This window comes from Odocoileus virginianus, unplaced genomic scaffold (assembly GCF_023699985.2).
Source record: "Odocoileus virginianus isolate 20LAN1187 ecotype Illinois unplaced genomic scaffold, Ovbor_1.2 Unplaced_Contig_12, whole genome shotgun sequence".
Classification (NCBI taxonomy): Eukaryota; Metazoa; Chordata; class Mammalia; order Artiodactyla; family Cervidae; genus Odocoileus; species Odocoileus virginianus.
Window position 1 is genome coordinate 2222070 of NW_027224329.1, and position 26809 is coordinate 2248878.

The 26809-nt window shown below is 36.8% G+C and overlaps 1 non-coding gene and 1 pseudogene across 1 annotated transcript; both read left to right on the top strand.

Annotated features, from left to right (window-relative positions):
• The window catches only part of LOC110124651 (tyrosine-protein kinase Fer pseudogene), a 62722-nt pseudogene that overhangs the window by 19180 nt on the left and 16733 nt on the right, over nt 1-26809 (top strand).
• On the top strand, nt 9453-9525 carry TRNAG-CCC (transfer RNA glycine (anticodon CCC)). Its single transcript has one exon. It is a non-coding gene; the product is annotated as a tRNA-Gly (tRNA).

A 26809-nucleotide genomic window follows, 5' to 3' on the forward strand; every position in this document is an offset into this window, starting at 1 on the left:
AAAGGGAACTTAAACATGAAAGTCGGTCTCTACCTACATGAAAGATCATTGTGAAATGTTAGAAGCATTCCCATTAAAGTTAGAATGAAGGCAAGGATAACCTTGCCAAGTACAACCTATTACTACTATTATGTATCATTGTCTTAGAGGTCACAGACAAAGCAATAAGACAATTCTGTTAGAATTGAAAAGAGACAATATCATCATTGTTTTTAAACAAAATAACCTATTAGAAAATCCACAAAAAGCTAAAACTACTAAAACTAAGAGAGTTTACAAGCTTGTTATATACGATATATCTTTTTATTTTATTAGTAGCAACCAATTTAAAATTTTTTTTAATTTTTCACCATAAATTTCAAAACTCCATGGTATCTAGGAGTGAAAAGAGTAAAATTACATAAGATCTTCATGAAGATAATACATAGGATATAAAAGACCTAGATAAATGATAAATCTAGATAAATCTAGTCCTGTTCATATATGAAAATTATATATAGATGTCAATCCTCCTCAAACTGACATTAATTCACTGAAATTCCAATCAAAACTCCAACGGGAATTAATAATAAAGGGTTAAGAATAGAAAAAAAAAATCTTGGACAAAACCAGGGAATCTGGCCCTAGTAGATTTTAAGACTTAAAAGGAATAGTATATTATATTTTACATGTGGTATAGGTATAGCAATAAACAAGCAGACAACCAGAACAGATTAGAATGTCAATAAATAGTCTATGTACATATAGGAACTTGACATATGAAAGTGAGGAGATTATAATTCAGTGGTGAAAAACACAGATTATTTAAAACATTGTACTTTCCAGGTTGAAAATAAGACCATTAGAAACTACACCTGACATCACTGACACAAAATAAATTCCAACGATTTAAAGACCTAAAGGAGATGTTGTAAAACTTTTAAGAAACAAATATAAGAGACTCTAGGAGACATAAGAAAGGATTTAATAAATTCAACACTAAAGGCACAAACCATGGAGGTCAAAATTGATGTTTGATTAATATTTAAAACTTCTATATGAAAAAGGCCATCATTAAAAGGTCACACTATCAGCCACAGATTAGGAAAACATATTTGTATTATAAAATATATTTATATTATAGTATTTATTGTATTAATATATTAGTATCTAGAATATACAAAGTGAAAGTGTTAGTCACTCAGTTGTGTCTGACTCTTTGTGACCCCATGGACTGTAGCCCACCAGGCTCCTCTGTCCATGGAATTCTCCAGGCCAGAATACTGGAGTGGCGGTAGCCTTTCCCTTCTCCAGGGGATCTTCCCAATCCAGGGATCGAACCCAGGTCTCCCACATTGCAGGCGGATTCTTTACCGTCTAAGCCACCAAGGAAGTCCCGAATATACAAAAAGTTCACTAAAACTCTAAGAAAAAGACAACACCATAGAAAAATAGATGGAGAGAGAGGAAACCAAATTGGCCAATAGATAATATTAAAAAATATGTGCAACCTCACTCAAAATCAGAGAAATACAAAGATACCCAGTTCCCAATCCCTGGCAATCTGTGACTGTCACCCTATATGACTAAAAGGACTTTGCTGATGTGATTAAGTTAAAGATCTTGAGATACAGAGTTTATCCTGGATCATCTGTGTGGGCCCTAAATGTAATTACAATTGTCCTTATAACTAGGAGGCTATAAGGAGGAGTATGACTCCATTTTCTGATGTTTGACTGCTGACAGCCTTTAAGCTTGAGCACTTTCTCTTCTACCTTCTGCCTCATATCTGAGCAAGCTGATAAGAAAACCTGAGTGCTCCCTCCTTTGGCACTGATGGGAAGAGTTAAACCACACAAGCCCCTACCTGTGCACGGGACCTCTCGCCCTAGCCCCACTCCCTAATCACAACAACAACAGCAAAATCATTCATCCATTCATTTCTTTATTTGTTTGGTTGTTTAAAAACGAAAAAAAAAAGAGGGAACTTGCCTGGCAGTCTGGTGGTTAAGACTCCACGCTTCCAAGGGAGGGGGCATGGGTTTCATCCCTGGTCAGGGGCTTCCCTGGTGGCTCAGTGGTAAAGAATCTGCCTGCAATGCAGGAGACCCAGGTTTGATCCCTGGGTTGGGAAGATCCCCTGGAGGAGGGCATGGCAACCCACTCCAGTGTTCTTGCTGGAGAATCCCATGGACAGAGGAGCCTGGAAGGCTGCAGTCACAAAGAGTTGGACACTACTGAAGCAACTAAGCAGCAACAGCAACAGGCAACTAAGATCCCACATATTGCACGGCAAAAAAAAAAGAAAGAAAGTCAAGCCAGCCTCCTTTCCTTGCTCTCTCAAGTCATTTTTGGACTTGCTTGAGAGGCTTGCCCTGCTCTGCCCAGTTCAGTTCAGTTCAGTTGCTCAGTCGTGTCCAACTCTTTGCAACCCCATGAACTGCAGCACGCCAGGCCTCCCTGTCCATCACCAACTCCCAGAGTCTACTCAAACTCATGTCCATTGAGTCAGTGATGCCATCCAACCATCTCATCCTCTGTTGTCCCCTTCTCCTCCTGCTTTCAATCTTTCCCAGCATCAGGGTCTTTTCAAATGAGTCAGTTCTTCACATCAGGTGGCCAAAATATTGGAGTTTCAGCTTCAACATCAGTCCTTTCAATGAACATTCAGGACTGATTTCCTTTAGGATGGACAGGTTGGATCTCCTTGCAGTCCAAGGGACTCTCAGGAGTCTTCTCCAACACCACAGTTCAAAAGCATCAGTTCTTCGGTGCTCAGCTTTCTTTATGGTCCAACTCTCACATCCATACATGACTACTGGAAAAACCATAGCTTTGACTAGACGGACCTTTGTTGGTAAAGTAATGTCTCTGCTTTTTAATATGCTGTCTAGGTTGGTCATAACTTTTCTTCCAAGGAGTAAGCGTCTTTTAATTTCATGGCTGCAATCACTATCTGCAGTGATTTTGGAGCCCCCCAAAATAAAGTCTGTCACTGTTTCCACTGTTTCCCCATCTATTTGCCATGAAGTGATGGGACCAGATGCCATGATCTTAGTTTTCTGAACATTGAGTTTTAAGCCAACTTTTTCACTCTCCTCTTTCATCTTCATCAAGAGGCTTTTTAGTTCCTCTTCACTTTCTGCCATAACAGTGGTGTCATCTGCATATCTGAAGTTGTTGATATTTCTCCTGGCAATCTTGATTCCAGCTTGTGCTTCATCCAGCCCAGCGTTTCTCATGATGTACTCTGCATAGAAGTTAAATAAGCAGGGTGACAATATACAGACTTGACGTACTCCTTTTCCTATTTGGAACCAGTCTGTTGTTCCATGTCCAGTTCTAACTGTTGTTTCCTGACCTGCATACAGATTTCTCAAGAGGCAGGTCAGATGGTCTGGTATTCCCATCTCTTGAAGAATTTTCCACAGTTTGTGGTGATCCACACAGTCAAAGGCTTTGGCGTAGTCAATAGAACAGAAATAGATGCTTTTCTGGAACTCTCTTCCTTTTTCAATGACCCAAAAGATGTTTTCAATTTGATCTCTGGTTCCTCTGGCTTTTCTAAAACCAGTTTGAACATCTGGAAGTTCATGGTTCACATACTATTGAAGCCTGGCTTGGAGAATTTTGAGCATTACTTTACTAGCGTGTGAGATGAGTGCAATTGTGTGGTACTTTGAGCATTCTTTGGCATTGCCTTTCTTTGGGATTGGAATGAAAACTGACCTTTTCCAGTCCTGTGGCCACTGCTGAGTTTTCCAAATGTGCTGGCATATTGAGTGCAGCACTTTCACAGCATCATCTTTTAGGATTTGAAATAGCTCAACTGGAATTCCATCACTTTCACTAGCTTTGTTCGGTGTGATGCTTCCTAAGGCCCGCTTGACCTCACATTCCAGGATGTCCTGCTCTAGGTGAGTGATCACACTATTGTGATTATCTGAAAAGGCTCAATTGTGTAAGTAATAAAGCTTTTCATTACCCCTTGGTGTCTGCACGGCATCATCAGTCTTGACATCCAAACCCATTTAGGAGTGGGAGGGTCCCCTCTTGTGTGTTTAGGATGGTGACAACAGAGACAGAAGGAGATTTGCACAGAAGAACAAAACAACGTGACAAAAGCAAGATGCTACACTGCTGGCTTTGAAGGTGGAGGAAGACATGATGACCAAGGGATGAAGGAATGCAGCTCTAGAAGCTGGAAAAAGCAAGGCATCAGATTCTAGAGTGTGGAGGAGTGCAACCCAGCCAGCAACTTCATTTAAGCCCAGTGAAATTGATTTCAGACATCTGACCTCCCAAACAGCAAGAGAATCAATGTGTATTGTTTTAAATCACCAAAGTCATAGTAACTTCTTACAGTAGTCCTAGGAAATCAGGAAATGACATCAAATGGTAGCTCAGATGGTAAAGAATCCACCTGCTATGCAGGAGACCTGGGTTTGATTCCTGAGTTGGGAAGATCCCCTGGAGAAGGGCATGGCAACCCACTCCAGCATTCTTGCCTAGAGAATCCCATGGACAGAAGAGCCTGGCAGGCTACAGTCCATGGGGTCACAAAGAGTAGGACACCACTACGAGACTGACACACACAGAGGTACTAACATAGTCACTCTGTTCATCAGCACCATAGGCAGCTGTTTGTTTTTCTTTAATGTCAGTTGCACTTAAGAAAGTCTTTGATGGAAGAGTGAAAATTACTTTTTTTAATGTTTAAATTTTATTTATTTTTCTTTTTGGCTTCACTGGGTCTTTGTTGCTGTGCATGGACTTTCTCTAGTTGTGGCAAGCAGGGGCTACTCTCTAGTTGCAGTGCATGGGCTTCTCATTGTGGTGGCTTCTCTTGTTGTGGAGCACAGGCTCTAGGCATGCGGGCTTCAGTAGTTGTGGTGCATGGGCTTAGTTGCTCCATGGCATGTGGAATCTTCCCAGACCAGGGATCAAACCTGTGTCCCCTGCATTGGCAGGCAGATTCTTAGCCACTGGACCACCAGGGAAGTTCCCAGTGAAAATCATTAATGTAACAAATATTGACCCTTGAGTACCTGGGTTTTTAATATTTTGTATGACAAAATGAGAAGTATGCATAAAACATTTCCGCTGCATCCTGAATTATAATAACTGCCTCAAAGACAAACACTTGTGCAATTTAAAAGCAACTTTTTTCATCAAACACCATTTTTACATAAAAGGATTACTGAGAGTTAAACTTTAGTTATTCAGGCTTGGGTTCTTGGCAGACATTTTCTCTAAAATTAACAAAGTGAGCCTGTCATTTCAAGGGAAAACAACTGACAGCATTTTTACCAATTATAAAATTCAAGTTTTCAAGTAAAAATTAGAATTTTAGAAAACTTGTATCTGCCACCATGAGCTTGATAGCTTTCCAAAACATACTTTCCTGATGAGTTCAATGGTTATAGTAACACATGTAATATTTTTACATTGTCTCATGAAATGTGTCAATATTTGGAAGATCTACAAGATATTTTTCAAATGATCAATGCACAATATTACAAAATCACACAAGGGTAAAAAAAAAATCTATTCAAAGTGAGGATATACTAATAAGTTTTTCATGTATGAAAACACAAAAAATTCACTGATATGGTTTCAGATTGCATATTGGAACTAACCTCTAAGAAACTTCCGTCAAATGTTGGTATATTATCAAAGAATATCCACAATTACCTGAATTGGCTAATAAAATATTCCTGGCTTTTCCAGCTACATATATGTGTGAAAAAGGATTTTCTTCCTATTTTTCACCCAGAATAAGCAGAATAGCAGCGTGAATGCAGAAGAACTATGAAAATTCAGCTTTCTTCTATTACAAGACATTAAAGAGATTTGTGAAAATGTAAAGCAAAGCTACTTCTTTCACTAAGTATCTTGTCCTTTTGAAAAATATAGCTCTTTTCACAAAATAAATTATTTTGCTAACTTATAATGGACATATTCATTTTTAAAGATGTCATAATTAAAGGTCTTTGAATTTCTCACTTTTAATACTAACAGACATAACTCACATAAACAAAAGTTTTCTGGGGTCCTCAGTAATTTTTGAGAGTAAAACCAAAAAGTTTGAGAACTGCTGCCCTAGAGAAATGCTTAGAAAAATGCTCAAGGAAATATGTCTATTGCAGCTTTCCAAACAGTGGGAAATGGAGTGATTTTAAATATCCATGAAGAGGTGAATCAAGGCATAAGTTGTGGGACTTCCCTGGTGGTCCAATGGTTAAGAATCCACCTGCCAATGCAGGGGACACGGGTTCAATCCCTGGTCCAGGAAGAATTCCACATGCCACAGGGCAACTAAGCCTGTGTGCCACAACTACTGAAGCCCATGCCCTAGAGCCTGTGCTCTGCAACAAGAGAAGCCAAGGATTCCCAGGTGGCACCAGTGGTAATGCAGGAGACATAAGAGATGTGGGTTCGATCCCTGGGCCAGGAAGAAACCCTGGAGAAGGAAATGGCAACCCACTCCAGTATTCTGGCCTGGAGAATCCCATGGACAGAGGAGCCAGTGGGCTACAGTCCATAGAGTCACAAAGAGTCAGACACAACTGAAGCAACTTAGCACGCACACACACACACACACACACACACACACACCCCACAGACAGTAGCCTCTCTCTCTATAACTGGAGAAAGTCCCCTTGTAGCAACAAAGACTCCGTGTAGCCAAGAATAAAAAAATAATAAATAAATAAATAATTTTAAAAAGAGACAAGTTGTGTAAATTCATACAATGTAATCGTATATCACTGTTAAAATGAAAAAAGGAGTTGCAACTACTAACATGGGTGAATATCAAAAACATAATGGTAGGGAAGTTGTCAATTATATGTACAGGATGATAGATTTGTATATATTTTGAAAACATATATAAGGTTAAAATATATAACAATACTAGCTTTTGTCTAAGTATATGTGCATATAATAAATTTGCATGCATGAAAATGGATAAGAAGAATGCCTACCAACTTCAGGATGTGGTTCCTCTGGAAATAAAGGGAATTAGGAAAAGGTACAAATGGACTTTGACTTAATCCATAATGTGTTCTTTAATATTTAAAAATCCAAAGCAAATACAATGAAATGCCAACACATGCCTATTCTGGGTGATAGGTAAATGGATATCTCTGTTATGAAAGCATCCTCAAAGACATTGGGCCAGTGTTGCCCTCTCCCAGTTCATGTATCATAGTCAAGAGGGCTCCTAAGAGGAGGGAAAGTTCCACAAGGTGGATGGATACTCAATGGCATTCTCAGTTCTTGATTCACTTTCAGAATATTACAGTAAGTGGTTGTTCATCTCTGACTCATCAAGAGGATTTTCACTAATAGTATCTAGTTTTAAATAAACCATCATTACAACATGAACAAGTGGCCTGAATAGATTCTTGCAAAGAACCTAAATGAAAATGGCTCTATAAATAATTGCCAATTGAAAATAAATCTAGTAATAATCTGAGCACAAGCATAATAAAAAAGTGGCAGAGCTGACATTTCTCCTGCTGTGAGAGCAAGCTCTTCATAGATCACAATAAGTAATCTAGTCACATCAGACACTGTCAGCCCCCCAAACTGTAGTAATCAAGAAGAATACCTAAAAATATTTGTAAATCTATATCATGCATTATTAATGATGAACATCTTCCCAAGCCTGTTATGTCCTTGAGATAATAACTTATGATCTTATGAATTCATAAGATATTTTTAAAGATTAATTCTTCTTTATATCATTCTCTTTAATTTATGTTTTGTATGTTTATAATAATATTTAATCTAATAGTTAAAGATATAACATTGTGGGGAGAGAGAGAGATATACACACTGTTTGTTCAAAATCTTTTTACTGATGGGGTGTGCGATAAGAAAAACTAAAATCCACTGGTCTATACCTGGGGTGGGTCCAGGCTTACGGGGCCTGAAGCTCATAACAAGGGGGGGGGGGGATCTCTTTAATTAATAGAATACAAAATTAGACAGAGGTGAAAACTTAGACTGAGAAAAGAAATCACAACAAATTATAAGACTGCAAACATTCACAAGTACCATTAGCATCACAAAATCCAGAAAAACAATGTAATGTTTTATAGTTAATTCCATGACACCACTGTCAACTGCCACAATTCTATAGGCAAGGAATGGGCTAATAAAAGTCATCAGCTGCAAACACATGGTACTCCCTGTGAAAAAGAATGATTCAGAGAGTCGAGCTGCAGGCCAAGTGGACACAGCCATGGGCCCAGAAGGGAAAATGTCAAACCACAGAGTTTTATTCCCAGGCTTTGAAACCTAATGTTTGCCTAGCTAGATTTTTAAACTGCTTAGTATTGGTGACTCTTGCCTTTCATTTTCTTCTATTTTGAACTGTAATGTACATAACTGGTATCCTATATTCATCCCACAATTGTATTTTCAAAGCAAATACCTTGTTTTCTACTTCCACAAGTCCAGGAATGAACAGAAATTTTGCCGCAATGTATCATATTCAGAGCCTCATTCTACCTAATTTTGATGATTTCTGTGATATTTGGGACTTTTGAACTGATGAGACTTGGATGAGATTTTGGACTTGATGTTGTAAATGTGATGAGACATTGGAGGACTCTGGGATGGAGGGAAAGTATTTTGCATGTGAGATGGACATGACTCTTTGGGGGCCAAAGGGCAGACTGTGATAGAATAATGTTCCCCAAAGATGTCCAGAGCCTTATTTCCAGAGTCTGTGAATCTGTTAATTTACATGGCAAGAATTTTGCAGATGTGATTAAGTGAAGGATCTAAATATGGGGAGATCATCCTAGATAATCTCAGTCAACCCAATGTAATCACAAAAGTCCTTATAAAAGAGAGGCAGGAGGGTCAGTCCGGAAGAAGATGTGACGTTGGAAGCAGGGGTCATAGAGATTTTTTTGAAGATGTAATGCTGTGGACTTTGAAGATGGAGGAAGGGGCCATGAGCTAAGGAATGCAAGTAGGCCCTAGAAGCTGGAAAAGAAAAAGGCTGATTTCTTCCCTAGAGCTAGAAGCCTGCCAACACCTTGAATTTAGTAAAACTGATTTCAGACTTCTGATCTCTAGAATAATAATATCTTGTGTTGTTTAAAGCCACTAAAATCTGTGGTAAGTTTTTATAGCAGCTGTAGGACACAAGTACAGTACCCCAGAAATACAGTTCTATCAGGATTCAGAATTTCTCATTTGTTTTACTGAGATATTTCAAAATTCATTTCCATATGGCATTAAAGCTTTATCAATATTTTGAATAGTCTTTGTATCTCGCTTGGGTTTTCCTTCCGATATTCACAAATATATTTTAGAGGTCTTAAAATGTCATTATACCCATGTTGCAGGGGTTGATGAGCCTTATAATGAGCAAGTTATCTTATGACACTCAGACTCTTAAAAGAAGAATCCAAGTTGGCATGTGTATTTAAACTATTAACTCTACAGGGACTTCCCTGGCAGTCCAGTGGCTAAGACTCTGCACTCCCAATGCAGAGGGCCCAGGTTCAATCCCTGGTCAGGGAACTAGATCCCACATGCCACAACTAAGATCAAAGATCCTGCATGCCACAACTAAGACCTGGTGCAGCCAAATGAATATATTTTTTAAGTTAAAAAAAAATAAATTAGTACATCTATGAGATAAGCCTAAAAACAAAATTATGACAATATACCAAAGAAGTAAAAACTTCAAGTATTACGGAGGCACCTTTGTCTTCAATTATTAAAAGGAGCTGTGCATTCTGCATATCACTTCTAATGTCTTTAAAGAGTACTCTTTCAAGTCTTTTGTTCTAACTTTTCTTAACAGCTACACTGCCCTATATTAACTGCAAATATTGTTCAGTGGAAGTTTATAACCACCCAAGGTCTTGTTTCAAAGTGTTGAATAAAATCACTGATGGAATTGACATATATACACTATTGATACTATGTATAAAATAGATAACTAATAAGAACCTACTGTATAGCTCAGGGAATTTTACTCAGTGCTCTGTGGTGACCTAAATGTGAAGGAAATCCAAAAAAGAGGGGATATATGTGCATGTATAACTGATTCACTTTGCTATACAGCAGAAACTAACACAACACTGTAAAATCAACTATACTCCAATAAAAATTAAGTTTAAAAAATCACTGATGGATGGTTATCAGTCAGTAAAAAACATTTAAATTATACTAGAGCCCAATAATCACCAATTAATTGGTGTTTGTCACATCTAACGTAGAATCCACAATAATGGGGTAGTATTTTGTGTCTCGTTTATTAACTTAATTTTCCACTTTATTTTCTCATTGACTCCATTAATTCTTATAAACCAGTTTAGATAAGCAACTCCAATTTTCCATTTTTGATGTTTTTCCAAGTGCTAGTATGATAACCAATCACATTTATCAATTTTGTAAAAGATTGCCATGAAATCTGTGTTTTGAAGAATGCCATTCTCCTTTCTAACCTCTGAAGAGAAAACTTATTTTACTTAAAAATTTAATAGCTATAACTATTTTCTTCTTTTTAAGCAATTCAAAAGAATAATTCTCCTATCTATTCTTCAAGACATTGATTTTGTTCATTTTCATTTGACTTTCAGGTATTCTCAAATAAACATAGCTTGCTGGTGCCTTGTGGAGTCTTCATGAATTAATATATCCATCCAGTATGTTTTGCTGAGAAGGGTTTATAAATAAATAAAAGCTTTTATAATGTCCATTTTAAATTATGTTTGATTCTCTGTAAATACTATTGAGATAATGACTTGGGGGAAATCTGTCTTTTGCTAAACAATATTAAATAAAATTATTGTTTATCATAAAGACCACAAGGAAAACTCTTAGTTTTTATTGGTGTTAATAAATTCTAACATTCATATATGCTCTGTTGATCCTACAAATTGTGTTTTACTTTATTATCCACTTTTTCACTTCCTCTCAACTTGTGTCTAATGCTTATAATCTTCTTTCCTTTCTTCTTTCATCATTTCATTATCTATATTTTCTTGGTTATAGTGGTTCCTTTCTTTAATTTGTGACTTTTGATCTTTAGAGTATTTGATTTCTGTTGGATATAATGGACTTTTTAATATGTTGAAGTTTCTGCCAGTCTTCTTTTCTTCAGTTGTTGGTTTTGGCTTGCACTAGGATAGTTCCTGTCACATACAAATTATGGTTGGTCAGTAAAATATTGAAGAAACATACACACAATTAAGATAAAATTAAGGCATTTACAAGAGGATTTCTTATGCTGCTGAATTATACTGAGCTACGTAATCATTCATTATATATCAAATTACTCTTATGTTCTATACAATGACATACTGATAGCTACATGTAGGCATTTAGGCACTGGAACACATTTCTTCAAGCCATTTTGTTGCATTAGTGGTGATTTTCCATGCTATCCCATGCAAAACTGCCAGACTCCATCCAGACAACATGGATCATATATACTAAAACATAGTCCAATATATTGGGATGCATAAAACATGAGAATTCATACTCGTACATATTGCTGGTAATAGTGCCATAGGTTTGAGCTTGAAAACACAGGAATTCTGATAAATTCTCTTTAGTTAGATTTCCACCAAAAAAAAAAAAACAGAGAGAAAAATGTTTCTGGTACATTTGTAATCATTCATCAGCATTGTTGATTTTATTCCTGTCAGGCATCTATGTTTCGATTAGGCATTGATAAGAACCAAATGCTTCACATAAAATTTTTCATGTCTGGTAACTAGAATAACTTTCCACAGACTTTCCATAGTTTCTGGCTCTGTGCATTTCAAATTCTATTTCTCTTCCACTAACCACACTCTCTCTGTGCCAGACGCCAAGGGTACTTTTGTTATTGCAGCCCAACCTCTGACCTTGCTCATTGAGCAGAAGTATTCCTGAAAAACATTCCTATATTATCAGTAATTAACTATATATAGAAATTATTTTGACTCTCATAAATAATATCTTACTAAACCCAAACTCAATGCATTTCCATCAACTGTTCAGTAGCCAGATCCCCAAAATTCCCACAGCCAATAGAAGGCCAACAACCAACAACAGGGAAAATCTGATAGAAGGGAAGGTGGAATGGAAAGAGATGGAAGCCATAATTGGTTGCTATTAAGATATCTCTGCAAATGTTTTTTAATTTGTTTTTAATTAATTAGGCTGTGCTGGATCTTAGTCACAGCACACAGAATCTTTAGTTGCAGCATGCAAACCCTTAGTTGCGGCATGTGGGATCTAGTTCCCTGACCAGGGATCAAACCTGGGCCCCCTGCATTGGAAGCATGGATTCTTAGCCACTGGACCACCAGGAAAGTCCCTGTAAACACTTTTTTAAAATAATATCATTTGATATACGTATACCATATTTATGGTATGGTATTGGTATATCATACCACTGTTTTTCCTTTCTGAAAAGAATTAGCAAAGAAACACTCCTTTTTTTGTACTAAGATATAATTTACATAGAGCACTATTGAAGTTTAAAGCATACCTGTTGATTTGATACATTTATATATTGCAATATGATGACACTGAAGCTTTAGCCAACACCTCTGTCATGTCACATGATTATAATTTCTTTTTTTATGGTTAGAACATTTCAAATCTAATCTCTCAGCAATTTTGAAGTATGAAACCATTATAGGCTATAATCATTATACTCTGCATTAGACATACAAAACTTATTATCTTCTAATTGTAAGTTTGCATCCTTTAACAACATCTCCCCAATTGGCCACTGGGCACTAATTATCTGAAAATTATGAACAATTATTGAATGCATTCATCTTCCTTTTTTTTCTCCCTTTTAAGAATTGAAGGGGACATATGTATACCTATGGCTGATTCATGTTGATATATGGCAGAAACCAACACAATACTGTAAAGCAATTATCCTCCAATTAAAAGTAAATAAAATTTTTAAAAAGAAATAAAAGAACTGAATCCTTAAAAACCTAAAAAGATCAACAGACTACCATATGACCTAGCAATGTGGGAATTCCTGGGCATATACCCAGAGAAAACCATAATTCAAAGAGATACATGCCAAAAAAAAAAGAAAACAAAGAGATAACATGCAGTCCAATGTTCATGGAAGCACCATTTACAATAGCCAGGATATAAAGGCAACCTAAATGCTCAGCAACAGACGAATGGATAAAGAAGACATGGTACATATATATAATGGAATACTACTCAGCCATAGAAAAGAACAAAATAATGCCATTTGCAGTAACATAAATGGACCTAGGGGGACTTCCCTGATAGCTCGGTTGGTAAAGAATCCGCCTGCAATGCAGGGGGTCCCAGTTCAATTCCTGGGTCAGGAAGATCCTCTGGAGAAGGGATAGGCTATCCACTCCAGTATTCTTGGGTTTCCCTGGTGGCTCAGTTGGTAAAGAATCCACCTGCAATGTGGGAGACCTGGATTCAATCCCTGGGTTGGGAAGATCCCCTGGAGAAGGGAAAGGCTACCCACTCCAGTATTCTGGCCTGGAGAATTCCATGGACTGTATAGTCCATGGGGTTGCAAAGAGCTGGACACAACTGAGCGACTTTCACTTTCTTTCTTTCAAATGGACCTAGAGATTGTCATACTGAGTGAAGTAAGTCAGACACAGAAAGACAAATATCATATGATATCACTCATATGTGGAATCTAAAAAAAAAAAGGTACAAATGAACTTATTACAAAACAGAAGTAGAGTCACAGATGTAGAAAACAAACATGGTTACCAGGGGATGGTAGAGGCAGGGATAAATTGGTAGACTGGGCCTGACATACACACTCCACTATACATAAAATAGATAATAAGAACTTGCTATATAGCACAGGAAATCCCACTCAATACTCTGTAATGGCCTATATGAGAAAAGAATCTAAAAAAAATGGATATATGTATATGTATAACTGAATCACTTTGCTGTACACCTGAAACTAACACAACATTGTAAATCAACTATATTCCAATAAAATTTTTAAAAAATAGAAGTGAGGAAATACTATAGATGTACATAGATAAGCCAATTTAAAATGTTAAGGGGGAAAAACACCTTTTGGTGCTGATATTTAACCTCTGGTTCAACTCACATATCCACTGGATAAGTGCTACAGAAAATAGCACATAACAACATAGAGAAGGAAAATTATTTGACTATAAATTCCAACTTGGACAAATTCTAGCTTGTCCAAGAGTGTAATATGATTCTTCCTCTATATGAATGTGAAGGATTTTCTAGGAAAATAATTTAGAACACTTCTTCCTACCTCCAGAGAGAATTAATATATTTGATAATAAAGACATTCTGTTCTTTTTAACTTGCTGAGACTAACAAGTACTTTTATAAACCTAAAAGAAAAGAACTCAAGAATTCCCACAGAAGAAACTGGACTCCTGATGCTTTAAATGTATTGACCCTTTAAGAAAACTCTTCACACATAGAAAATTCCAATTCAGAAATTGACAGGCTCAGGTAGTCAAATGTTTGGATTCTAGGTTACAAAGAAAGATTTTAGAATCTTACTTGCAAACCCTTAGTTGTAAAGGGTTGTAAAAAGAGAGAAATGAAAATAGATATCAAGCTAGCACCAGTAATCACGCACAAAAATATCTGTGAAGTATTTTTAACATTTTAAAATAACTATAAAAGAATTAATGTATAATTCTAAGTTTACCTAATATTCCTAATCAAGATGAATCCTCACACAAATCAGAGTGATTTGATAAATTTGGTTTTAAAAAAGCTAAATCTCACCCATACTTCAGTAAAAAAAATGTTTAACTTATTTCATATTCAGAATCCCCTTCAAAACAAAGCTAAGTGTCTTCTTCCTGATTTTAGCAACATTGCATTATATGAAGTGAAAGTGAAAGTCACTCAGTCGTGTCCGACTCTTTGCAACCCCATGGACTATACAGTCCATGGAATTCTCCAGGTCAGAATACTGGAGTGGGTAGCCTTTCCCTTCTCCAGGGGATCTTCCCAACCCAGGAATCAAACCTGGGTCTCCTGCATTGCAGGCAGATTCTTTACCAACTCAGCTATCAGTTGGTAAATGCAAAACTCATTGCATTATATAAGTGCAACAATTTTTAAAGAAGTTAAAATGAAAGATCCAGGGACTTCCCTGGTGGTCCAGTGGTTGAGAATCTGCCTTCCAATGCAGGGGACATGGGTTCGACCCCTGGTGGGGGAACTAAGATCCCACATGCTGTGGGGCAACTAAGTCCACATGCCACAACTACTGTGCCCGTGTACCCCAACTACTGAGCCTGTGGAGTCTAGAGCCAGTGTTCCACAACAAGAGAAGCCTGCCCATCACAACTAGGGAAGCCCCTTGTGCACCACAACTAGAGAAAGCCCACACACCACAAGGAAAATGTAGTGCAGCCAAATGTCTTAAAATAAAATATACTGAAGTGATCCAGAAAAACTTAAAATGCTTGGTAACCATAAAAGTTTATTTTTAACTTACTATAACATATAAATATATTTATTCTTCATAAAATTTAGATTATGGAGATAGATTAAACAAAAATCCAGGCAATAAAATGTCTTATGATATGCTTATAAGATTAACTTGAAAACTAATGTTTATAGCTTTAGTGTGGTCATCTATCATTATTTAGTGTATGTGCATGCATCTAGATGTGTACATATTGAAATCCATTAAAACTATTTGATTTAAAAAATAGAAACTTTGTATAGTAGAGGACTGGGAACTCAGAAAGAAAAGTGGTCTTTGAGTATATGATTTGTTCTCAACCATGAGGGTATAAAATGTTATTTACTTTCTGCATGTTCTACCCAGATGGCAAAAGTTTGTTTGTTTTTCTCACCCTACCCAAATACAATCACTCAAAAGGGACTGTTAACTTTCTTGTTTTCATGTTGATTTTTTATACTTCAAAACTGTAAATGATTGTAATTAAACAGAACAATAAGGACTTGCACAGTTGTAAAGTGGCCAAAATTATTATTAATCTTCTTGATGTTACTTTAGTTACTATATTTTTTCCTGATTAGTAACGCAGACAAGGCTGGGGCCACTTCTTTTTGGGGACATCTGTGTTATTAACTGGAAACTCTTGTTAAGGTTGCCCTTCTCTGAGATGGGCCACAAAGATTAGAAGTAATAAAATCATCAAGGTGTTCTTTAATACCCAAATTATAATTGGAGCTTCCTAGATGACCACTAGGTAGCACCAAAGGCCTGCTCCTCCACTTTGTAACCTGTTGCAAAGCACTCACAAAAAAGATGTCAGAAATAATTAGGTGTATTTGATATCCTTTAAACTTTTCGGTCACTATTTCTTCAAATATTTTTTCTATCCTTTTTTTTTTCTTCTCCCCATCTGGGACATCAATTACACATTCGTTGGACTGCTTAATATTCTCCCACATTTCTCTTCATTTTTCTTGTTTTTTTGTTTTTCAAATTGATTCTTGAAATTGAGCCCATAAATTCTTCTACCATCTCCTATATGCTATTGAGCCCATTTAGCAAATTTATTTCAGTCATTTTTCAGCTCTGGAATCTTTGTTTTTTGTTGTAGTTTCCATGTCTCAACTGCAATGTTCTCATTCATTGATACACGTTTTCCTTTAATTCTTTGAAAAATTTCCTTTAATTCTTTGAACACATCTACAATAGATGTCTTTAAGTCTTTGTCTGTTAAATCTTATATTTGGGCCCACTCGGAGTCAGTCTTTATTGACTGCTTTTCCCCTATCTCTGGGTGTCGGTTTTCTGTTTCTCTCAATGGTTAGTATTTTGGGTTGAAAATCAGACATTCTAGAAAATATAGTGATTCTGAAATCTGATATGTTCTGATTACTGAGTTTCGATTATAGTAGACAGTTAACTTACTTGAACTGAAACTGCAAACTTTGTGTTGCTTGTGGTATGCAGCAACTTATATATCTGCTTTGTTTTTATGGCTATCCACTTATATTTTTAGCCTGACCCCTGTGGGGTCTCCCATGTGTCTGTATAATTTGACAGCCCACTAAGAATTTGGACATAGGTGAAGCTCCACCTTTCTGTGGTTTCCTTGCCTCTAAGGTTTCACACCTAACTACCAGCTGTCCTGCTGGCATTGAGCTCTATCTATTGGCACTTCAAGTCCCTGGGCTTCAGTTTTCTGCTGCTTCATCTAAGCACAGATTGGAATACATTCAGTTAAAAAAAAAAAAAAAGCACTGCTAAGTATATATCCAAAAGAAATGAAAGAGGTGCTCAAATCAGTACATGTGCATGCATGTTCATAGCAGTACTGTTCATGATAGCAAAAAGGTTGAAACAGCCCAAATGTCCACCAGTGGATATACATTTTGGATATCCAATGGATATCAACAAATCATATACACAGGCAAAGGAATATAATTTGGCCACTAAAAAAGGAATGAAGTACAGGTATCTGTTACAACATGAATGATTGTGAAACCATTGGTTGTTGTTTCAGGAGCTCTGAGGAGCTTCAGTATCATAGTCCTTTATGTCTCAGTGCAGAAAGAATTCAGCAAGAGGCAAAGTGATAGATAAGAAGTGATTTATTAGAATAGGATGCTTGTGAGGCTTACAAGCAGGTTGGTGAGAAATGCCACATGCTCCAAGAACTTACTGGGCTACAGTTTTATAATCAAAGGAAAAGTGGGGAGGGGGAGAAGAACTTCTTTGTCTTTCTTGAGTAGATGTCATGCTTCCATCATCAGCTCCTCCTCCAGGTTGAGCAGGGGAGTTTTCTTGTCCCTACATGGTCAAGCTAGGTCCACAAATTATTGTTTTTATGTGTGCAGAGAGCATGTCCTAGGGATCATTAACTTACTGAGCTCACTGGGCAGGATGTGGGTCTCATGCCACCATTGTTTTATTGTTTTGGGGCATGTCTCATGCTTCTGCTGCATGGTTTTGTTGCTAAGCAAGCCTGCTTGGTTTTGTGGTTAAGCAAACCTGCTTTCTTGAGTAATCATTAACTTACAGGGGTCTCCCATATTCTTTTCTACCTGTAATCCCCTAGTGGGATTAATTATTTAATTACCTACTTTGTCCCTTTATTACTTTGTCCCTATCAGTTGTAAGTGAAACATTATGTTAAGTGAAAGAAACCAGACAAAAAGTCCACATATTATATGAATCCATTTATACAAAATATCTGGAATACATAAATCCATAGAAGTAGAATATAGATTTGTGGTTGCCAGGGGCTGGGGGAAGGGGAGGGTAGACTGAGTAGTAACTGCTTAGTGAGTAAGAAGTTTTACTTTGGAGAGATGGAAATGTTTTGGAATTAGATAGAGGTGGTTCACAACATTGTATACATATTAAATGCCACATTCAAATGGTTAGTTTATGTTGTATCAATTTCTCTTCAGTTATTTTTTAAATTATTTTTCAACATCACTAGCCATTAAGGAAATGCAAATTAAGACCACAATGAGATATAAATACATACCTATTAGAACAGCTAAAAAAAATAACAACAATGCTGGCAAGGATATGGAACAACTGGATTTCTCATACATTACTAGTAGGCATGTTGAATGGAAGATCATAGTTTGGCAGTTTCTTATAAAATTGAACATCCAACTACCATATAAAATGCAATCATATACCTGGGCATTCATCCCAGGGAAGTGAAATTTTAGATCTACACAAAAATATGTACACAAATCTTCACAGGAGTTTTATTTGTAATAGCACCAAACTGCAAACAACCAAAATGACCCTCAGTAGGTGAATGGTTAAATAATCTGTGGCACATCCATTCTATGGGATACTAATCAGAAATAAAAAGGCATGAAATATTGAAAACACATGGATCTCAGGGGTATTATGCTAAGTGGGGAAAAAAGCCAATTTCATAGGGTCAAAAAATTCACATGCTGTATGAGTCCATTATTTACATTCTCAATGTGATAAAATTGTAGTAATGGAAAAAAGATTTTGTTTATCAGAGGTTAGGAATGGTGAGGAGGGAAGGGTGACTATGATTATAAAAGGGTAGCATAAGGGAGATCTTGTGGTAACAGGATCACTATTTATCTTGATTGTGATGGAGGTTACCAAAATCTACACGTGACAAAATGACATAGAACTATGCATGCATAGTCTATCAATGTCAATTTCCTGGTTTTGATACTGTATTATAGTTAAGTAAGATATAACCATTGGGGGAAACTGGGAGAAGGATACATGGACCTCTCTGTATTATTAATTAAAAAGCTTTAAAACACATAAAATATACGTCAATTCAGTTGATTTTAAAAATAAAAATAAACATTATTTTTTTTAAAGTTACACTAAACCATGGGAATTCCTTGGTTGTCCAATGGTTAGGACTCAGCATTCTCACTGCCATAGCTCAGGTTCAACCCAAGCAAATAAAGCAAATGCTCTGATCTTGCTCTATGTAGCTCCCTATTTCAAATATAGATTTCTCTCTGGTCTTTACCTGTTTTGCATTGGGTCTTATGAATCTTCTCTTTCACCTGCAGACTTAAACTGTCAAAAGGATTTTGAAGAACTTGTATTCAAAGTTTGAGTCTCACTCTTTCTGTAACTCGCTTCCTGCTAGTAGGATTTCCCCTTTTAAACTTCCAGCTGATTTTCCAGTCTTGAAATGTACCTTGAACCAATAAGGCTGTGCTTCTCCCCTGTTTTTCTTCTTTTAAATTTATTTATTGGTTGCACTGGTTCTTCATTGCTGCACGTGGGCTTTCTCTGGTTGCAGCAAGCAGGGGCTACACTCTAGTTGTGGTGTGCAGGCTTCTCATTGCAGTAGCTTCTCTTGTGGAGCACTGGCTTCTATAGTGTGTGGGCTACAGTAGTTGCAGCATGAGGGCTCTAGAGCACAGGCTCAGTAGATGTGGCACATGGGCTTAGTTGCCCTGCAGCACATGGAAATCTTCCCAGACCAGGGATTGAACCCACGTCCCCAGCATTGGCAGGCAGATTCTTAACCACTCTACCACCAGGGAAGTTCTCCTCTGTTTCTTTTAGCCATAGTCATGGGGGTTAGGAAATGTCTGCAGACCAGAAAGTCACAAACTTACAATTCTTGTCCCTTGCAGTTGCCATGTTTTTCCTTCTATCTGATTTTGTGCACATTCCAGCGTCCTTAACAAGTTTTTTAAATCAATTTTTATAACTGCTACCTGCAAGAAGATTAATTTGACCACTTCATTTCTCCACAATTACGGGAAGCCTCTGTTTTGTATTTTTTAATTATATCAATATTACTATAAGAGCTTCCTTGTCATCAAACCCATACTATGAGAAAAGTTTCCAAATAAAAAGGAGAAGCTCCAACCCCACCACTATTTTTTATAGGTCAAATGTTCTTAATACGAATATCTTAGCCACTGTATTCCTCAGGATTGTTGTTGTTCAGTTGTGTGTCTGACTCTTTTGCGACCCCATGGACTAGTCTATCAGGTTCCTCTGTCCATGGAATTTCCCAGGCAAGAATACTGGAGTGGGTTGCCATGCCCTCCTCCAGGGGATCTTCCCAACCCAGGGATCAAACCCACATCTCTTACATCTCCTGCATTGGCAGGTGATTCTTTACCACTGAGTCATCTGGGAAGCCCTATTCCTCAGGATCAGTTCAGTCACTCAGTCATGTTCGACTCTTTGTGACCCCATGGACTGCAGCATGCCAGGCCTCCCTGTCCATCACCAACTCTCGGAGTTTACTCAAACTCATGTCCATCAACTCAGTGAGGCCATCCAACCATCCCATCCTCTATCATCTCCATCTCCTCCCACCCTCAATCTTTCTCAGCATCAGGGTCCTTTTCAATGAGTCAGTTCTTTGCATCAGGTGGCCAAAGTATTGGAGTTTCAGCTTCAGCATCAGTCCTTCCAATGAATATTCAGGGCTTGATTTCCTTTAGGATTGACTGGTTGGATCTCCTTGCAGTCCAAGGGACTCTCAAGAGTCTTTTCCAACACCACAGTTCAAAAGCATCAATTTTTCGGTGCTCAGGTTTTTTTTTTTTTTTTTTAATTTATTTTAATTGGAGGCTGGGCTTCCCTGGTAGCTCAGATGGTAAAGCGTCTGCCTACAATGTGGGAGACCCAGGTTCGATCCCTGGGTCAGGAAGATCCCCTGGAGAAGGAAATGGCAACCCACTCCAGTATTCCTGCCTGGAAAATCCCATGGACTGAGGAGCCTGGTAGGCTACAGTCCATGGGGTTCCAAAGAGTCAGACATGACTGAGTGACTTCACTTTGATTGGAGGCTAATTACTTTACCTGGAAGCTAATAATTTAATAATTAATTTAATTAATTTAATTATTATTTAAAGTAAATAATAATTTAATTAGTATTTAAATAATAATAATACTAATTTACTAAATTTACTATTTTACTATTTACTATTATTTATTTACTTTATTTTACTATTATTCATTTTACTATTTACTACTAATTTACTATTTACTAAATAGTAAATACTAATTTAATTAGTATTTAAAGTAAATACTAATTAATTTACTTAAATTAGTATTTAAAGTAAATACTAATTAATTTACTTTAGTAATTAATTACTTTAATTGGGGGCTAATTATTTTAACTGGAGGCTAATATCATGGTGGTTTTTGCCATACATTCACATGAATCAGCCATGGGTGTACATGTGTTCCCCATCCTGACCCTCCCTCCCACCTCCCTCCCCATCCCATCCCTCAGGGTCATCCCAGTGCACCAGCCCTGAGCACCCTGTCTCATGCATCGAACCTGGACTGGCAATCTATTTCACATATGATAATATACATGTTTCTCTCAAATCATCCCACCCTTGCCTTCTCCCACAGAGTCCAAAAGTCTGTTCTTTACATCTGTGTCTCTTTTGCTGTCTCACATATAGGGTCATTGTTACCATCTTTCTAAATTCCATATATATGCATTAATATACTGTATTGGTGTTTTTCTTTCTGACTTACTTCACTCTGTATAATAGGCTCCAGTTTCATCCACCTCATTAGAACTGATTCAAATGCATTGAGTAATAGTCCAATAGTCAAATGCTGAGTAATAGTCCATTGTGTATATGTACCACAGCTTTCTTATCCATTCATCTGCTGATGGGCATCTAGGTTGCTTCCATGTCCTGGCTATTGTAAACAGTGCTGCGATGAACATTGGGGTACACGTGTCTCTTTCAATTCTGGTTTCCTTGGTGTGTATGCCCAGCAGCAGGATTGCTGGGTCATATGGCAGTTCTATTTCCAGTTTTTAAAGGAATCTCCACACTGTTCTCCATAGTGGCTGTACTAGTTTGCATTCCCACCAACAGCATAAGAGGGTTCCCTTTTCTCCACATCCTCTCCAGCATTTATTGTTTGTAGATTTTTTGATAGCAGCCATTCTGACCAGCGTGAGATGGTACCTCACTGTGGTTTTGATTTGCATTTCTCTGATAATGAGTGATGTTGAGCATCTTTTCATGTGTTTGTTAGCCATCTGTATGTCTTCTTTGGAGAAATATCTGTTTAGTTCTTTGGCCCATTTTTTGATTGGGTCGCTTATTTTTCTGGAATTGAGCTGCAGGAGTTGCTTGTATATTTTTGAGATTAATTCTTTGTCTGTTGCTTCATTTGCTATTATTTTCTCCCATTCTGAAGGCTGTCTTTTCACCTTGCTTATAGTTTCCTTTGTTGTGCAAAAGCTTTTAAGTTTAATTAGGTCCCATTTGTTTATTTTTGCTTTTATTTCCATTACTCTGGGAGGTGGGTCATAGAGGATCCTGCTATGATTTACATCAGAGAGTGTTTTGCCTATGTTTTCCTCTAGGAGTTTTATAGTTTCTGGTCTTACATTTAGATCTTTAATCCATTTTGAGTTTATTTTTGTGTATGGTGTTAGAAAGTGTTCTAGTTTCATTCTTTTACAAGTGGTTGACCAGTTTTCCCAGCACCACTTGTTAAAGAGATTGTCTTTTCTCCATTGTATATTCTTGCCTCCTTTGTCAAAGATAAAGTGTCCATAGGTGCATGGATTTATCTCTGGGCTTTCTATTTTGTTCCATTGATTTATATTTCTGTCTTTGTGCCAGTACCATACTGTCTTGATGATTATATCTATGTAGTATAGCCTGAAGTCAGGCAGGTTGATTCCTCCAGTTTCATTCTTCTTTCTCAAGATTGCTTTGGCTATTCGAGGTTTTTTGTATTTCCATACAAATTGTGAAATTATTTGTTCTAGTTCTGTGAAAAATACTGTTGGTAGCTTGATAGGGATTGCATTGAATCTATAGATTGCTTTGGGTAGTATACTCATTTTCACTATATTGATTCTTCTGATCCATGAACATGGTATATTTCTCCATCTATTTGTGTCATCTTTGATTTCTTTCATCAGTGTTTTATAGTTTTCTATATATAGGTCTTTTGTTTCTTTAGGTAGATTTATTCCTAAGTATTTTATTCCTTTTGCTACAATGGCTAATGGAATTGTTTCCTTAATTTCTCTATTTTCTCATTGTTAGTATATAATAATACAAGGGATTTCTGTGTGTTAATTTATATCCTGCAACTTTACTATATTCATTGATTAGCTCCAGTAATTTTCTGATAGTGTCTTTAGGGTTTTCTATGTAGAGGATCATGTCATCTGCAAACAGTGAGAGTTTTACTTCTTCTTTTCCAATCTGGATTCCTTTTATTTCTTTTTCTTTTCTGATTGCTGTGGCTAAAACTTCCAAAACTATGCTGAATAGTAGTGGTGAGAGTGGGCACCCTTGTCTTGTTCCTGACTTTAGGGGAAAATGCTTTCAATTTTTCACCATTGAGGATAATGTTTGCTGTGGGTTTATCATATATGGCTTTTATTATGTTGAGGTATGTTCCTTCTATGCCTGCTTTCTGGAGGGTTTTTATCATAAATGGATGTTGAATTTTGTCAAAGGCTTTCTCTGCATCTATTGAGATAATCATATGGTTTTTATCTTTCAATTTGTTAATGTGGTGTATCACATTGATTGATTTGTGAATATTGAAGAATCCTTGCATCCCTGGGATAAAGCCCACTTGGTCATGATGTATGATCTTTTGGTGCTCAGCTTTCTTTATAAGCCAACTCTCACATCCATACATGACTACTGGAAAAACCATAGCTTTGACTAGATGGATCTTTGTTGGTAAAGTAATGTCTCTGTTTTTTAATATGCTGTCTAGGTTGGTCATAACTTTTCTTTCAAGGAGTAAGCGTCTTTTAATTTCATGGCTGCAGTCACCATCTGCAGTGATTTTGGAGCCCCCCAAAATAATAGTCAGCCACTGTTTCACTGTTTCTCCATCTATTTGCCATGAAGTGATGGGACCAGATGCCATGATCTTAGTTTTCTGAATGTTGAGCTTTAAGCCAACTTTTTCACTCTCCTCTTTCACTTTCATCAAGAGGTTCTTTAGTTCTTCTTTGCTTTCTGCCATAAGGGTGGTGTCATCTGCATATCTGAGGTTATTGATATTTCTCCCAGCAATCTTGATTCCAGCTTGTACTTCATCCAGCCCAGCGTTTCTCATGATGTACTCTGCATATAAGTTAAATAAGCAGGGTGACAATATACAGCCTTGACGCACTCCTTTTCCTATTTGGAACCAGTCTGTTGTTCCATGTCCAGTTCTAACTGTTGCTTCTTGACCTGCATACAGATTTCTGAGGAGGCAGGTAAGGTGGTCTGGTATTCCCATCTCTTTCAGATAAAAGCATTATCAAGATCATATGTACTGTCCAAAAAAAACTGACTTTTGGGGGGGGGTTAATAGCTGTATTAAAATATAATTCATATAATACACAATGTGGACTACTAATCACTATATGATCATGGCAACATGCCACATATTTCACACTTGTAAATTGTACTGTTCAATGTTTTTAGTGTATATACAGAGTTTTGCAATCATTACAATAATCAATTTTAGAACATTTTCATCACCCTCAAGAAGAAGGCTCTATATCCTTTAGCTATGACCGTTTTATCTCCTAGTCCCCACAGACCTATACAACCATTAATTTACTGCCTATTCTGGACATTTTGTACCATTGAATCATAATACATGGTCTTTCAAGACTAGGTTCTTTGACTGAGCATAGTGTTTTCAAAGTTCATTCATACTGTAACTCCATTCCTTTTTTATGGCCAAGTATTATTTCATAGTGTGGATATGCCATATTTTGTTCACTCATAATTTTTAATTGTGTTGTGTCTTTTTTATTATTGAACTATAAGATTTGTGTCATCCAGATACAAGTCCTTTATCACATATATGATTCACAAATATTTTCTTCCATTCTTATGGGTTGTCTTTCACTTTTTTTTTGATAGTATCCTTTGAAGCATAAAATTTTTTAATTTTTATCAAATCCAAATTATCTATTTTTTTCCTTTTTTTGCTAATGCACATGGTGTGATATCTAAGAAACCACTGACAAATCCAAGATCACGAAGATTTACTTTTTTTTCTTCTACAAGTTTTATAGTTTTAGCTGTTACATTTAGGTCTTTGATCCATTTCAAATTAATTCTTGTATGTCAGGTGAGGCAGGGGTCTGACATCATTCTTTAACATGTCAATATTCAGTTGTCCCAGGACTATTTGCTGAAGAGATTATTTTTCCCTCATTGAACTGTTTTGGTAATCTCATTGAAAATTAATGGACTATAAATGTGAGGGTTTATTTATAGGTTCTCAATTCCATTCCACTTATCTATGTTTATCCTTAAACCTGTGCCTCACTGTCTTGATTATTTTTGCATTTTCAACACTTTTGAAATGAGAAAATGTGAGGCCTCCAACTTTGTTCTTCCTCTTCAATGTTATTTTAGTTATTCTGGGTCCCCTGAACTTCTGTAAGAGCTTTACGACTACCTTGTGAATTTCTACAAAGAAGCTAGCTGGAATTCTGGTACAGACTGGGTTGAACCTATAGATCAGTTGGGAAAGTGTTGCCATCTTAATGAGAGTAAGTCTTCTGATCCATGACTATTGAATATCTTTCTATTTATTTATACCTTATTTAACTTCTTTTCAATAATGTTTTGTAGTCTTAAGAATATAGTTTGCACATCTGTGTCTCTTTTTCTGTTTTGCATATAGGGTTATCATTACCATCTTTCTAAATTCCATATATATGCATTAGTATACTGTATTGATCTTTATCTTTCTGGCTTACTTCACTCTGTATAACTCTGTGGGAGGAGGCGAGGGTGGGATGTTTCGAGAGAACAGCATTGAAACATGTATATTATCTAGGGTGAAACAGATCACCAGCCCAGGCTGGATGCATGAGACAAGTGCTCGGGCCTGGTGCACTGGGAAGACCCAGAGGAATCGGGTGGAGAGGGAGGTGGGAGGGGGGATTGGGATGGGGAATACATGTAAATCCATGGCTGATTCATGTCAATGCATGACAAAAACCACTACAATATTGTAAAGTAATTAGCCTCCAACTAATAAAAATAAATGAAAAAAAAAGAATATAGTTTGCATCCTTGTTATATTTATTCCTATTTTAATCTTTTCGATGCTATTATAAATGAAACTGTTTTCCTAACTTCCAGTTTGTTCATTGCTATTGTAGAGAAATGCAATTGATTTTTGTACATTAATTCTGTATCCTCCAACTTTGCCAAACTTGTTCACTAGTTCTAAAGTTTTTAGTGTACTAAATCATGTCATCTGCAGATTAGTTTTACTCCTTCCTTTACAATTTAAATGGCTTTAATTTCATTGTCTTGTCTATTTGTCCTGGCAAATAGTGAAATGTTAAATAGAAGCAGTAAGAATGAACAGTTTTGT